Source organism: Pelodiscus sinensis, chromosome 4, assembly GCF_049634645.1.
Source record: "Pelodiscus sinensis isolate JC-2024 chromosome 4, ASM4963464v1, whole genome shotgun sequence".
Taxonomy (NCBI): Eukaryota; Metazoa; Chordata; order Testudines; family Trionychidae; genus Pelodiscus; species Pelodiscus sinensis.
The window spans coordinates 123,342,475-123,359,487 of NC_134714.1; positions in this window are offsets into that span (position 1 = coordinate 123,342,475).

Sequence of the window (17,013 nt, forward strand, 5' to 3'; positions counted from 1 at the left end):
AGCCATTTTTGGCCACTAACAAAACCTGCGCCACTAGATGGAGCTTCCAGCCAGAGATAACCTTCAAGCTCTGTATTTGCTCAGTCAGTTTGGGCAAAACTCCAACCACAGATAGACAAGGCCCAGAACAACCACGATCCTCCGAACCCATCCTTGTTCAGCCAGCACCAGGCTACCACCAGCTCACTGAGTATCTAGACAGGGCATTGATTCTGTGAGTGGTAGCTGCTACTGGTGCCTATCAGTAGAGTATTCCAATTTTGCAAAGGGGCAGACATTTGGCTGGCTTGGCCCAGAGGGGATTGCCATGGATTGGAAACGCTATTTCCCTCAAAATACAGTACAGTGGCCTCCATTGAAGTGGCCTGCAGCTGCAATCAGACCTGATGCAAAAGAATCCAGTCAGCAAAGGGGAAAACGGGAAGTAAAATGGTTAATCAAAAGGCATAAAGTTACCCGGTATTAGATTTAAATCGTGATAAATGACACTTGCTACTTAATCCAGAGGGAGCCTAGCCAAGACCTGGCTCACATTAGGAGGCAGCCTTGTAAATACTCCTGCGCTACCTTCTGCATCCTTTTTACTTTTCAGCAGACCGCTTAACACAGAACATTTCCAGGATCTGCCTTAGGCGCTGAGTATGCGGGTGATCTCAATGGAACTACTTGTGCCAGTAAAAAAAAGCACTTGCAGGACCAGGGCTTCAGGTGCTTGTAATATTAGCAACTTTTGCAAGGGAAACAAAGTTCTGTACTAGGAGCATGGTAAGTGAATGAGAGGAGAGGGGTTCTGATGGCACGTATAAACATATGACTTAATTAACCAACTCTAGACTCCAGTATTCATCTATAGAGGCACTGATGGATCAGTATCCCTAAGAGCAAGGATTCGGCAACAGCTGGGAGTTGAAACCCTAAGAAAGGCCTTCACTCCGCGGAATATTGACACTACCGCAATCAATTTTCTGGAGATTAACTAGACTCGCTAAATCAATACATGCTAAATTGAAGTCAGGGGGCACTCCTACTGGCAGCCAGTACTCCTGCTCTTGCAAGGAGTAAGAGAAGCTGATGAGAGCGTTTGCTCCTGTTAGCCTCCCTATGTGGGGATGGCACCAAGCTCGGCTTAAGGTAAGCCGAATTCAGCTACCTATTCTACATAACTGGAGTTGCATACCATAAATCAAGCTTCTGGGTCTAGTGTAGATTGTCAGGTTCCTGGGCAATGATCAGGACTAGAGCTGGCTGAAATATTTGTAGTGTAAAACTTTTTGTCAAACAAATAAAGGAGTATAAAAAGCACAACAACAAAAAGAGCTTTCCCTCTCAAACGGGGCATTTTTGCAAAAGGCTTCCTTTCTCATTTTAAGGAATTTGCCAGTGTTTTCTGGAAAGTGACATAGAAATTTCAACAATTCAGCATTTTGCTTCCCTTCCTCCTGCCACCAAATGCCACAGAAAGACTGATGCTGAGGCTGACTAGTTCTAATCCCCTGTAACAGGGTGGCCAGGCTTGGAACACTCCCCCATGGCAAGCTGTGGCATGACAGAGACACCTGGCTCAGTTTTGCCTCTCGGGTAACCCACAGACTCCATGCTATTTTATTTCAATACAATCTTTCCTTGGGGCTTGTTTATTGCAAAACAGTCAGAGCTGGTCCTTAATGAAGAGCCCCAAACAGTCATTTCCACACATGTGCACACAGCGGCGGATTTACGGCAGGGCGAGCGGGGCGGCTGCCCCGGGCCCCGCGCTTCCCGAGGCCCCGCGCTTCCCGAGGCCCCGCGCATGTGCCTTGGCACCACGGCGCATGCACTGTGTCAAAGGGGGGGGCCCCATGAAGTTTTGCTGCCCGGGGCCCCGCGGCATTCTCATCTGCCCCTGTGTGCACATTGCATTAAACTATGCTCATCCCAGCAGGCACACCCCGCCCTCCCTCCGAGCCTCTGCTGAGAGTCCTTCCATACCAGACCCTGGTGTTGTCTGCCACCCCAGGCTCCTTTTTTGGCCTCTTCTGTTGCTCTGCAGGGCTGCCACCCCAATCCTTCTCACTGGAGTGCAGCACTAGAAGGAACCCCCCCAATAGCATCTTTGTTGGGAGCCCATCCTCACTGGGAGAGCACCCTCCTCTCCCCCTGGACCACTTGCCCAGCTCTTGACATCAGTGGGTAAACCCCTCTATTGCTCCCCTGCCTGTAGTTCTCTCCAGCCCTTGGCTTCAGCTCTCCAGCTTAAATCCAGCAGACAGCAGCTGCTCCTGCTCCTCCTGCTGCCTTCGGCTCTCTTCCGCCCTAGCTTGTGGAAGTCAACCAGCAATCCCCACCCCCTTTGCTGCTCTCTTTGCCTTCAGCCTTCACCCCCAGGAACACGTCCTGGCTCTAGCAGCTCTGATCTGCTTTTTCTTACTGACTCTGGCAGCCCTGGCCCTCACAGCTGATTGGTCATTCGGTCACCATCTCTCGCCCTCATCCTGCTCTCCCTCTCAGCACCCAGATGTCCTGATCCCTCTTAAAGTCCTACAAGCTGCCCCTGCCTGCTTAGATGGCCAAACTGGGAGCTCTAGTCCTGGTCTAAGGTGCATGGGACCTACTTCATTCACTGGAGCCAGCCACCCTGTGATGCCCCCTTTTAACATTTCTCCGTGTTCGCTTTTCTTCTGCTGCTCTAACTTTTCAAAAGCTGAGAGGTGAAAAGAAAAAGGGAAAGGGGAAAAGAGAGAACAGGAAAAAAAGAAAATAGAAGAAGTCCCTGCTGGAAATCCCTCATTCTATTGCATTCAGAGGAAAAAAGCATAGGGAAAGTGGAACAAATCAAAATCTCAATTAAAAAAAAATATGGAAAATTTCCAAAAATCCAAGAAATGGCTGTTTCTGAGCAAATAAAACTTAGAAATTTCCTTTTGTTCCCACAAAACTGTTATTCCTTTCTTGAACACTTCAGGCCATCGCAATCCACTTCAGAGCCAGGGGATTGTTTTCAGATGTGCATGGCAAGAAAAGCGCGTGAAGGACAAGTGTGGGTGCGCTGCACAGGTGATATGAAGGTGGAATCTGGGTGTGTATGTGACTGGCGCGTGGATGATTGCAGTGAGCACAAGTGCTGTGCAGAAGGTGATACAATAGTCAGGGAATAAGGAAGCAATTTTGTTTGGGGTGTTTGTGCACAAGGATGGAGTGTGGATGTGTTTGTAATTAAGCTGTTCCTCAGAGTTGTATTCTTATCATTAAGTACACAATTACTTTGCAACAGTCTAAATAATATTCCTAAAGTGCAGTGCTACCACACCCGTGTCGTCCTCCTGCTCAGTGGATCTGTCTGTGTGCATGGGTGTTTAGAGAGCCCTGTCTGCTGGCTTCAGTGACAAGTAAGAGCGGATTACAATTCGTTTCCGAAAGAACCTACCCTAAGCGAACTAGAGGGGTTTTGTCTTGTACTGCGGAGCTGCAATGTTAGCCAAATTCTACTTAAATGGCCACGTGCAGAACACCCTTGTCTTAGGGCAGAGGTGCTGGGCAGCTATGGGGGCTCGTGCTGGGATACGCCATCCAGCACCTCCCCTCCCACTGCAGCTGTTTGGAGAAGCGTGTCCTGCCCTGCCTCTCAGCCAAGCAGCAGGGGCAGGGTCTCCTCCTGGATATGGAACAGCGGTTCGCTGTGCAGAGGGAGGGCCACGCATTTGGGATAGGGGCTGGCACTGGGGGGCTCTGAGGGCAGGAAGCTGGCACTGGGGAGGTTGGGTGCAGAGGATTCAGTGGAGTCAGTGGCTGGCACTGCAGGACAGTGGAGGGACTCTACGAATTAGGGCTGGCACTGGGAGCTCAGGGGGCTGGGGTGTACCCCAGCCTGGGCCCCCAGGGCCACCATAAACAGCCAGCTTCAGCTGAGGCCGCCACCAGCCACAAGGTGACTGCCGGAGCTGAAGCTGGCTGTTTGCAGCAGCTTAGGGGCTTTTGGCAGACTGGTCTCATTTCATTTGCATAATGACTATGCAAGTAGGTAAATAAAATGTGTCCAGTCCACCAAAAGTTTGTGAATGGGTTTGCCAGTCTGCGGTATAAAAACGGTTGGGAACCACTCTCTTATGGCATATCTACACTACACAATTTTTAGCAACACAGCCCTGTCAACAGCCATGTCGCTAAAAGTCAGATGGTGTAAAACACTAAGAAACTTTATCCCCTACAAGCAGCATTTGCTTTGTCAGCAGGAGTGCTCTCCTGCCGACAAAGCACCCTTTGCACTAGTATTTGTGGTGGCAAAGCTTTTGTGTTTGGGGGGAGGTGGCAGTTGAAGCACTTGTGAATGACAAAAGCTTTGTGGCTGAACAAAGCCTTAGGGTAGGTCTACACTATCAGGTGTTGTCAAGGAAATGAATATCGACACGCAGAAGTCGCCCCCCAAAAAAAAAAAAACAGTCGCCAAAGCACGATTACACTTGCTCCCTATGTCGATAGATTGTCTCCACGTTTTTAATGCCCCCTTTTAACAGTGGGAACAATGCATTGTGGGTATGTATCCCACAATGCTTGGCAAATCATCTGTTGCTAGGTGTTGGAGGACCTTGGAGTAGAGTGGGAGGTATCCTGGGATTGTGCAAAATGTCCCGTCAGGCACCACTTTGTTCTTGGGCTTCTGGCATCCTTTTGCACCTTTTTTCCCCAACTGCCATTCTCTGCTGTGCACTCCGGCATCTGCAATGGGAAAGACTGGATTCAGCACTTCTCCCGCATGTCCTGTTACCTGGGGTGAGGGCCTCACTCAGGGCAGTGGAGATCATCTTGAAGGTACTGACAAAGGAAGATGATTGGGAGGAGCCCAGCAGGGTGCAGAGTAAGGACAGCAGCAACCTGTCATTGCATTTGGCAGTCACAAAGCAGCAGTACAGAGTAGATTGGTGCTTTGGGGCTAGGGAAACTGATGATTGGTAGGATCACATGATCATGCAGGTGTGGGATGCAGACCTGGGGCTGCAGAACTTTAGGATGCATCGAGCAACCTTCCCGGAGCTGTGTGTTGAGCTGGCCCCTGAACTGCGGTGCAAGGACACCCGAATGAGAGCTGCCCTCTTAGTTGAGGTACACGTGGCAATTGCTGTGGGAACCTGGTGACACCCAATTGCTACCAGTCAGTGGCAAATCAGTGTGGAGCAGAGAAGTCTGCCAGTGGCACTGCACTGCTGCCGGTGAGCAGGGCAATACATCACATTCTGCTATGGAGGGCCAGGTCTCTGGCAAACGTGCATGATACAGCAGCTGGTTTTGTGGACATGGGATTTTCCAACTGCGGGGGGAGCAGGGTCACGCACATTCCTATTTTAAATGTCAGCCCACCTTACTGAGTACATCAACATGGACACTTCTCAATGGTGCTGCAGGTGCTTGTGAATCACCGTGGGCATTTCACAGACAGCAATGCGGGATGGTCTGGAAAGGTGCATGATTCCTGCATCCTTAGGAACACTGACCTGTACAGAAAGCTTCAGGTGGGGACTTCCTTTCCAGAGCACAAGATTACAGTGGGAGATGTGGAAATGCCCGTAGCGATCCTGGGAGACCTGGCTTACCCCTTGCAGCCCTGGTTCATGAAACTGTACACAGGGCACCCGGCCAGCAATAAGGAGTGTTTTAACAATAGGCTGAGCAGGTGCCACTTGGTGGTTGAATATGCCTTTGGGAGATTGAAGGTGACATGGAGGTGTCTCTGTGGCAGGCAACACCTCAATGAGGACACTATTCCCATGGTTATCATGGATGGTTGCACGTTGCATAATCTGTGTGAATCTAAGGGGGAATTGTTTATTTGGGGCAGGAGCATGCAGGCACGTAGAGCACATGGCTGCAGAGTTTGAGCAGCCAGACACTAGAGCTTCTCAAGAGGAGGTCTGAGAGCGGCTGTCAGTCTCAGGGAAGCTTACAGGGTGCACTTGGAAAATGAGGGGCACTGAAACAAACCTCTTTTTCAGTTGCTTCCATGCACCCTCCCCCCAACTCCGCTCTTCAATGCAACACACAGCTGAGAACATGCCATTAGAGTCTGCACTTGGGATCCCAGTGAGATTGCTAAACAGTAAATAAAATCACAGAACTGTCATAGAAATGCACCTTTCGCCTTCACAAAGCAGTGCACTGAAATGGAATAAAGCACCCGAGAAGTTCTGTCAAGGGTTACAATTTACAAATGGGTGTAAGGCCAAGCATTATAATCCAAGTTGGGAGAAGGGGCGGGGGTGCAGGGGAAAATGAGGTCTCCCAGAGAGTGAAAAGGAATATGAGGGCATGAGGGGGCGGGGGGGAGAAGCTGGACACAGAATTTTGAATCTGTTGGGGCAGTGGGGGGGGAACTGGCTCACTTTGCTGCGTCACTGAACACTTGAGAATCCCAGTCTATGCCTACAGCATCCTGATCATGCATAGAGCCCTGCATGGATAGGCAGGATCCTTGCCCCTGCCCCGCACAGAGAGGAGGTGCGGGGGCAAAGAGGGGGAACAGCTCTGGAGGCCAGGGCTGGCCCATGGATCCCAGCCCTCCCAGGACAAACTGGAGGCCAGAGGGGGCAGCTGAAGGCTGGGGCTGGCCTGTGGAGTCTTGACTACCCTGACAGGCAGGAGGCCAGGCCCAGCCTGAAAAACTCTGCCCTCCCTCCAGGCAACTGGCCAGGGCTGGCCCATGAAACCCCATCCCCTTGGACGGGCTGGAACCCGGCCATCCTCCAATAGGCAGAGGGTAGGGCTGGGTCACGGAGGCCTGCCCCCCTCCATTCGGAGCTGCCAGTCAGGGGGGTGGGCCAACCACGCCCCTCTGGGTGGAGCCACCAGCCAGGGTGTAGGGGGAGAGGCAGCTCCCACACTCTGGGAGGAGCCACCAGGGCAGCCCAGCCTTGGACCCCTGGGAGAAGCCACCATTGGAGCAACACTACCCTCACCACTCCAAGTGGCCTTGGTAAGACCCACTGCAACCTCCCAGCTTCCTTTCCAGATTTCCTTGTCTGAGCCTTTCCCTCTCTTGAATCCTGCATCCCCTTGCCCTGCGCTCCCCCCACCACCACCACTTCCCACCTCCTGCCTTGAGCCTACTGGCCTGAGCCCCCACCCCACCCTGACTCCTTCACCCCCCCTTCCCAGAAGGGCATGGGCAATGCTGGGTAAATCTTCTAGTTTTATAATATTTCTAATACCAATGATGTAGTTGCTATTGACTTCAACTGGCTTTGGATCAGAGCCATACTCATCCCCTGCTTTCATCAGTGGCAAGTTTTCCCTCGATTTCAGCACAAACTGGATCTGATTGTCCACAAGGCTAGAGGTCCCAGGAGCAATAATACCCAAGATGGCAAGATCTCTGAATTGAAAGTTCATCAAATAAGACACGTCTGCAACCTGTATATTTCTGTGTACCCTCGAGAATCTTTAAATCAAAGCTCTGTTCATCAATAGGCTATAGCAAAATGCAAAACAATTATTGGAGTAAAGTAAGGAGCAACTTGGTTCCAAATTCAAATTGGACCATATTTAAGGGTTATAAGTTTGGTTAATTTTTCCCCTTGTTTTTTCCACACAACTTTGAGCTTCCTGGTTTTGGATAGATCCAGATCTGAAAGCACTAAAATGCTCAAGACAGACCACATAAAAACTGTGGGGGGGAGGGAGGAGGAGGAGGATTGGGACGGATTTAAATGAGGGGATTTTATCAGAGACATCTGATAGATTATTTTACCCTCACCGGGAATATTGCATAGATTCTTTATCAGGAAAATAATGAGAAATGTGTTGAGGTTCAGAGAACTGAAAGGAGTAGAATACTGGAAGGACTGAGTTGAGAGAGAAGATTAAAAGAGCTAAATTAGTATGATTTGTTTGAACAATGAAATAGGTGAAAGATGTAAATACCAAGGAGGAAGAGGAACTATTTAGAAACAAAAAACAGGACTATGTAGCACTTTAAAGACTAACAAGATGGTTTATTAGGTGATGAGCTTTCGTGGGCCAGACCCACTTCCTCAGATCAAATAGTGGAAGAAAATTGTCACAACCATATATACACCATAGGATACAATTTAAAAAATGAACACATATGAAAAGGACGAATCAAATTTCAGAACAGAAGAGGGATGGGGGAGGAGGTAAATGTCTGTGAGATAATGATATTAGAGGTGATAACTGGGGAAGCTATCTTTGTAATGGGTAATATACAAAGGAAAATAATTTTCATCTCAAACTTTTTAGAGTGATACACATGGGGAATAGCTAGGAGCAATGAGGTAAAAACTAGGCTGAATATTAGGGAAGACTGTGAAATAGCTAAGGTTGTGCAATAGGCTCCCAATGTAAGCCCTTTCTCTGTGGGACATTTGTAATTCAAGTGGACAACATGCTATTCCCTGTGTAATCAGGGGAAATCCTGCAGGGGCAAGAAGAGGTACTGCTAGGGTTGCTGGGGTGTGGGTCTATATATATATAAAGAGGGGTGGAGTTCCTGAACATACTTCCTCCTGGATGAAAGATGTATTTAGAATCATGGTAACCTTTAGTTACCAGTAAGTGATATGCAGGGATGGCCCAATTCGATCTGTCCTTCATCAGGCAGGCACAAAGAGAAGTATTATCTTGAGGGGAGTTCAATATTAATCTAGCCGAGGAGACTCTCATATTACTGCTTTTAATGATGAGCAGAAAAACAAAGGCCTGGCCTGTACAGAAAGTTTCTTTAGTCTCTCTTGTTTTGTTTCTCTATTGCCTGACTCTGAATCCAAGTGTGAAGATTTCCCATTCTCTGCTGAAAATGGGGTTTGATCATCTATTATTCTCTAGGTGGTCTTAATATACACCCCCTCTCTCCAAGGCAGTAGCTGAGGTTTGTCAACACTAGCTAGAGGATTTAGATGCACAACTCCTACTAATTTTAATGCACTGTGCATCTAAATCAAATCCCTAAGCAGGCTTTGAAAAGTTCAATCTGTGATCCCAAGTTAACAGTCTTTGGGGAAGTAGTTTGAACCTTCTGTTTGACTTAAATAGGGTGGAAACTTGTCCCTGCCCTCTTGTGAATTGCCTTTTCTCTGAGCATGGGTTTTAACAAGTTTTTTTGCTGGTCGTCAATCACAGTGCGATCCAGTTTCTTGGCACCAACAGCTCCAAATTGCAGTTCACCTCGTTTAGTCTTCCTCAAATGATCTTGAGTGTTTACCTTCCACGGCCAAGAAAAATGGCTTTTCGTTGACCTGACTGAAGGGAAAACATTTGGTGCACTTCTCCTATTTTTCAAAGCAAGGCCGACCTTTTCTTCCATTTCTTCACCTTGTGTTTATCTTGGAAAAAATCAGCCTCGTCCTCTCTGCAATGGGATGTTTTTCTTACTTTGTTCATGTTTGAAAAGCTTTTGCTTCTAGCCCACAGCCAAGCAGCCAGAACAAGGTTTCTATAAAAGATGAATATTACTCTAACACGGTCTACTATATCCCACTTTTTCTGGTTCCTTTAACGTTAGCCCACTCGTCAAGCTCTTTATCTGTTTGTGGCTTTTTTAGCCTTCTGCACTCATGCTTTTCGAACAGCTGTCTGGATATTCTCTAGGCATCCAAACCCTATAGCTCACAGCTGGGTGAGCATGCACAGTTTCTTGGTGTCCGCATTTTGGAAGCTATGTATGAATGCACCACTCAACATAGGTCAGGTATGGCATGCTCTCCTGACCAGTCTAATCAATGGAAAGACTTCAATGGACTTTGGCTTAAGCCCATAGTAAGTGGGTTCAAATACACAACAGTGCTTGTTGAAAACCCCCACTGTTCCGTTGTCTGCCCTCTCTTTCAAGGTTTACTCACTGGCCTAATGTGTCTAGCACAAACTATCAGACCTTTTTATACTTCTCTAGGTGCCATAGAAGCCTTGTTTCACCACATGATGCAATTCACCCGTGGATTAAATTACATGATCCCCAGATATTTTGCATTTTGGTTTACAAAACACTTTTAGCTGTAAGTTGTTACATAAATACAAGAGACCCGATCCTCCACTGCGTCTAATGTTATTTTTTACACCCAGGTAATATGGGTGCAAAACACTACCATTGTTATGTGATGGCATTTTACATCCATGTTGTACAGATGGCAATGACTGTACAAGGCAGTGAAAAATGAGGTATAAATTTCACAAGCCACGTGGTCACTACCTTAAATCCTGATCCAGTTACCCTTGGAGCCCAGAGTTTTACAATTGACTTTGATGGAAGCATTTGGCAAACTGATAAGTAAGGAATGTTCTGATGAGTAGTATTTAGAAATACGTGAACAATTGGTGGCATGGACTTCACATTCTTGAAAATCTAGGCAGTTTTTGAAAAAAAAAATCTAGCAACTTGTTTCACAACAGAAAAAATGCACAGAATTGACAAAAATAAAAGAGGGGCATGTTTGTATGAGCAGCACAAGGTGGAAAGGGACAAATCACAGAACTGGAAGATGGTCTAAGAAGATTGGCCCTCATGATTCTATATTTCACAGAGATAGTTGAGTGATCTCAAGCTTCCCAATGGCTATAAATAAAGCGCCTATATGATCTGTCTGATCTGTGCTCTACATAATAATAACCCCTCCTCTCCCTCTCTGCAAGCTGCGTCTGGCGGAATAGTGTGCCGATTGCAATGAAGGGGAGGATTTTCAACAGTGCTTGAGTGACTTGGAACTTTTGAAACTCCTATGCAAAGCATCTCACATGACACTGGAGAAAGGAGCTGATCCCTTCAGGAACAGAAGGGCGTAAAGAGAGCAATGCTTGTCAATGGGGAAAAGAATCACATATACAATAAAATACAGGACTATGTAGCACTTTAAAGACTAACTAGATGGTTTATTAGATAAAGTGCTACATAGTCCTGTATTTTGTTTCAGCTACACCAGACTAACACGGCTACATTTCTATCACTATATACAATAAAGACTTTTTAGATAGTTTTAGAGTCTTTGTGAATGAACTTGTCTGGCTTTGAGAATTAGGATTAGAGCCATCTTTTTACCCTGGCTTTACTTTGCACTGTATTGTAAATACGGTGATGTGTCTTCCGCTTCCTTGTCTGTAATTCAGTTCTCCCCACCCTCCTCTTTAGATTCTGGGTTAGCTAGAGTCGTCTGCTTCTTTCTCCAAGAGGCTTTCTATAATGTGAAAGCCCCTTGAATCTCAAGTTTGTGACCCTATTAACCCCCCCCCCCCACACACACACCTTTATTATTTTGATATTCATAATCCACTAAATAAATCAAGAATTGTTTCCATTAAAAGACTAAGAACCTCACGCCGCTCGCAAGGCAGGGGCGGAGTAGAGGAAACTTTGCGTGTTCCCCCCACTGCCAGGCCCTGATTGTCCTTAGGATGGGGGAGCGCATGAAGCTTCCTCCCAACCTGCTAGGAGTGCATGGCACTTCTAAGCACTGCGTGCTCCTAGCAGGGCAGAGGAAATTTTGTGTGCTTCTCCCTGCCTACAGGTCCTAATTACGGCCTGGGGGCAGGGGAGTGGCAGGGCCTCCACGGGCCGGATCCACCCACTTGGCAGGCCGGATCTGGCCCAGAGAGGCCCTTTTGACCACCCTGGTCTACACTCTTTGCCAGTCAGTCAGTCCCCAGCCTGTAGCAATGCTTGGGATTCAAAAGATTCAGGCCGACGGCTCTGCAATCACATCAACCAACTCTGTCAGCTCCCTTAGATGCCTTGGATCTGGCCCCATAGACTTGTGCATATCCAGCTTTTCTAAATAGCCCTTAACCTCTTCTTTGGCTACTGAGGGCTGCTCTCCTCCTCCCTACACCGTGCTGCCTCGTGCAGCAGTCTGGCAGCAGACTTTGTATATGAAGACCAAGATTGGGGGGGGGGGGGGGGGGGGGGGGAGAAGCAGCATCAAGTATTTCAGCTTTTTCCACTCCTTCTGTTACTAGGCTGCCTTCCCCATTCAGCTTTTGCTGACCACCTTTTTGTTGCTAACATACCTGGAGAAACCATTCTTGTTACCCTTCACATTCCTAGCTAGCTGCAACAACTTCAGTTGTGCTTTGGCCTTTCTAATGACACCCCTGCATGCTCCAGCCATGTTTTTATACTCCTCCCTAGTCAGCTGTCCACTTCTTGGAAGCTTCCTTTTTGTGTTTTACCTCACCAAATATTTCTCTGTTAAGCCAAGCGGGTCGCTGACCATCTTTGCTATTCTTTCTGCACATCGGGATGGTTTCTTCCCGAGCCTTCAATAAGGCTTCTTTGAAATACAGCCAACTCTCCTGGACTCCTTTCCCTCTCATATTAGCCTCCCAGGGGATCCTGCCTTTCAGTTATCAAAGTCTGCTTTTCAGAAGTCCAGAGTCTGTATTCTGCTGTTCTCCTTTCCTCCTTTTTGTCAGGAGTTAGGGGATCTTTTCTTTGGCTTCTCAGGAAAAGCAAGTGACAGAAAGGGTCAAGAAGAGATTAGAGTAGTTAAGAAATAAATGTTCCCCTGACAACTGTATCATGTTGCCTGGAGTGCCTCAGGGCTGAGTACCTTCCTCAGGGCAAACTGTAAAAACAAAGCAGACACCCCCTAAATGGATGGTTGGTCCTGTAATTAGATTTCCCCAAGCCAGCAACAAATGTGAATTCCTGAATCACTGTATCAGTCTGACCATGGAGTCACCGACAGCCCCCAAAGTGTCTCCTGTGTATCTTGCCACCCAGGTAACCTGGGCTTAATGATAAACAGTCACCCACACCAAAAAAAGTCACACAATATTAAGGCTGCTCCCAGTCCCATGACACTAGTCACATACCCCAAGTCAATTTCAGTCCTAGGCCTTGTCTACACTTATGGGGACGTTGCAGAGACTGATCTCCCTGGAGGACGACATAGGGGAGGTCTAGTAGGGATGTAAAAAGTGGTTTTAAAAAGTAACTGTGTAACTGCTAAAAATCTTAGCGGTTAAACCACTACAGGCTCTTCAGTATAAAACTTAGCGTTACACTGCGAAGCCCACAGCAAAGCTTCCCTAGGAGTGAAGCCAGCGGAGGGCGGGGGGAGGGAGGATCCCCCCCAGGAGCAGGGCTGGCAGGGGCAGCTGGCACTGCTTCTGGGCGGAGGCTTTGCTGCCACAGTGAAGGGGCTGCTGGCCCTGCTCCGAGGGAGCCACAGCGTGTAACCTGCAGCAGAGGGGCCGGGCTGGGCCTGCCACAGACAGAGGCTGCTCCAGCTGGAGCAGCCCCTGCCTGTGGTGGACCCTGGGGGCTGGAGCAGCTCCCTGCCCAGGCCAGGCAAGGAGCTGCTCCTGGTTCTACTAGTTACCTGGAAATGGTAAGCCTCACCCTCTGCAATTAACCTTTTGCATCCTTAGTAAAGACCCGCTAACTTGACCCTTCATCGTGCTCCTGTCTACTCTGGCACTCCATCGGGCCATGTGAGGAGTAAGGGGAGTTGATGGAAGAGTTGATCCTGTCAACCCTCCCCACCCCCTGTGGGGATGCCATGGTAAGTCAAACTAAGGTACGTCCACTCCAGCTGTGCTATTCATGTAGCTGGATTTGTATACCTTAGTTGAACTGTCCCCCCACAGAAGACCTGGCCTTGGCTGTCACAATGAAGTCAATTCTGTAAAAAGTTAACTAAAGGTTTGGTTTTTTCCCCAGTTAATAAGAGCTATTTCCTGGGTAAAGCAAGTGAACACATGCGCACAAAGGAGTTAGATCTAGGATTCCTAAAAATGATTGAGATGTAATAATCTGTTTATTGATGAGGTCTTTCAGAGCAGAACCTCAGTATAGTGTCCCCATGAGAGTGCAAATAGAAAAGAGATGGAAAATCTTCATGTCAAGTATTTTTATTTGCTTCTTCCAGCATTCAGACCAATGGGAGGAGGCCTTCTGCATGTATTTCTCCAAGGATAGATGGGGCAATTTACAAAGCTTTTGTTTTATGATGGCCCACTTTAATTGCGGTAGTGAAGGGACTTACTGGCCCACCTTATTTATCCTTGAATCTGGACTCATTATACTCCACTCATTTGAAGAAGTGGGTTGTGCCCACAAATGCTCATGATACCATCTACATGTTTTGTTAGTCTTTGAATTGCTACTAGACTATTTGGGGTTTTTTTTGTTTGTTTTTGTTTTAATTGTAATAAACCTCCTGGATGAGCAGTGGGGATGGTTCCTATGCCTGGATTCACAAAGTTCAGAGCAAACATTTTCAATGCTGTAAAGCAAAACTTATATATGCCCCTATAGCAGTGGTCCCCAACATGGTGCCCGCGGGCGCCATGGCGCCCGCCGGGGCATTTGTGTGCGACCGCTGACAACCTGGGCCGCCCCCAGCGTGCGGCGCACAGGAGGCGCCGGCCCCGCGCGCGACACGCAGCGGCACCGGGTGCGCGGCGCTCAGGCGGCCCCAACCCCAGGGCATATGTGGGCGCTCGGGTGCGCGGCGCTTGAGCGGCGCCGGTGCTAGCCCCAGGCGTGCGGCTTGGGCAGTGGTGCCGGTCCCGGGCCCATGGCACAAGGCACTCGGTCGGCCCCAGCCCTGGCCCTGGGGCACATGCCGGCGCCGGGTGCGTGAGTGGCCCCATCCCCGGGCACCCGGGAGCCTGTAAAGGTTGGGGACCACTGCCTTATAGCATAGAACACAGACATTACAAGTGAGATTAATGCATGCAGCAACTTAAAAGGATTTTATACAGTCTAAAAACTAAATACAATCTTATAAGACTAATACCCATTCTGAACAAAACTAACATACCAGTGAGCTGGTTTGTCATTTCTTAGCTAATGCCTATAGCTAGTACTTGGTATACCAGCTTCAGAGACTGTATTTGAAACCTTCACATTTTGCTATATAGGTGCATGATCTCTCAACCAGAGAATAAATTTGCTGCACTCCGGCAGGACCATTTCCCATTGCGATCCAAGAAGATTTTTTAATCACATTTTCCACATAAGCATCTGAAATAATTATTTACTTGGAGATGTTAAATGTTGCCGTAGGTGTACATTGACTCCCTAAGGGATATTAGAAACCCATTGGCTGATTTGTCATCAGCCTCAGAAGAGAAACAGTTACTAAGTAATTATCTCACATTTATGCCTGCCTCAAAAAAACTATTCGATTCACTCTGGTGGGAAATTTGAAGCACAAAGCACAGTCTTAACCGCAGGTAGAAGCAATTGTGCGGATAATGTGACAGGAGAGTTTGACATAGAAGCTTCATCTACACCGAGACACAGTTCTCATGTTTTTCCTTGTGTATGTATCCCATCCCTGCGCTAAGCCTTCACATATGCTTTGCTGGACAAGAGTACAAGCTATATACACACATCCCCACTGCTGTTGCTGGAATGTGCATTTGGCATTAGCATTTCGTGGCAGCACAGCTTCACAGGTGATTAATCAGCTCTGCCCAGTCAGAGGCTCAGGACTCACTGGCTGGGTGGGGCTAATTAATCGTCTGTGAAGCTGGGCAGACACACAGTTTACAGGGAACATGGTGGTATCCCAGGGTTCTGTGCATCACAGAAGACCCTCTTGGGACTTCCTCATAGGGTGTTGTTGGTACCGTCTGCAACCTTCACATTTTTGAAGATGGAAGTTTCCATTTACCCCTCTCTACTGCCCAATTTGGTGGAATACATGGGGCAAGTGACAGGTATGCCTCAAATCAGGCTGGATAAAAATCGAGGATTTTAAAAAATTAATCTGTTTTAAAAATTTAAATCAGTTTTTTTAATCAATAGAATACTAAATTTCTCATTTTAAATGGCAGTTACAATTAAAGCTCATCAGAAACATGCACCAGCTACACTTACAGACTCAAAAAAATGAATTAATGACTAATCTGTCCAGCATCACTACCAGGTCTTGCTTCCTGAAAAATTCTGTATTTTCTATTTCTATTACTCAGAAGAATAAAGACTAAAGTAACATGTGCAAAGAAAGACACAAGCTGGAAAAGGATTGTTTTTATTCTGTGCTTATGCGGTGGTGGACCTTGGCCAAGCATGGCAGAAGAGTAAATTAAAACTTTGTCTTGGAGACAGAGACACAATATATAGGAAAGGTTGGAGGCAGCATAGAAAGAAACCATGGAGTGGACTGTAAAGAGAAAGAGAAGATATTATTCAGCGCACACACTGCTTCCTATATTCCCCCACACTTTTGCCACTGAAAATCTATGGATAGGCATAAGCCTGAAGGTCAGTGTGGCTCAACTGGTTAGTAGCTTAAATAATTCACTTTGCAATGCATCATTCTTCAAGACTCTCTCTATGCCTTTTAATAAAAATGTGATTTAACAAGTACATTCCCAAGCTGTTTGCTATGTTGGATGTTGCTGGAAAAACCAAGTTTAGCTTGGCCAATCCTTATGGCTTGTTTTACTAGTTAACTAGGTTTAGAATCTATCACCCATTGTTGATGCTGTCAAAATTTGGAAGGCACTTCAAGAGACACTGAAAGAAATACCTCACCAGAAAGTTAAACTACAGGCAATTAAGACATGAATGATCATTGTGAACATTCTTAACCTCATATATAAAAGGCAGATGTCTAACTCCTGAGGATGCTGCTGCTGCTGCCATGGCATGAACATATCAAAATGACTCCTCAATTATGCCAGTCATCATACATTCCAGGGCTGGAGCAAAACCACATCATTGATACCTGTTTATTGATGATATTTTGAACAAATTCATTCCCCTGAATTGGCGGGAATCATTAGCCAGGCACTTGAAACAAAGTTCCTTCAGTTGCTAAGCCAACTTTAGCTTCTTCTTCAGGCACAGAGAGAATATTTTCATCATTGGGTATTATTCACACAACTCTAAGACATCGACTGGGAGGTGAAAAAGCATGAAAACTCATATTTCTGTTTCAGTGTATGAATTAAAATGACATTGGGAGTGGGGAAGAAGAGAGCTAGTTGTACAAGTTTTAAGGCAGGGTTGGGAAACCTTTTTTGGGTCGGGGCCCGCTGACCCACATAAAAATCAGTTGGGGGCCACACACAAATGGGAAGCAA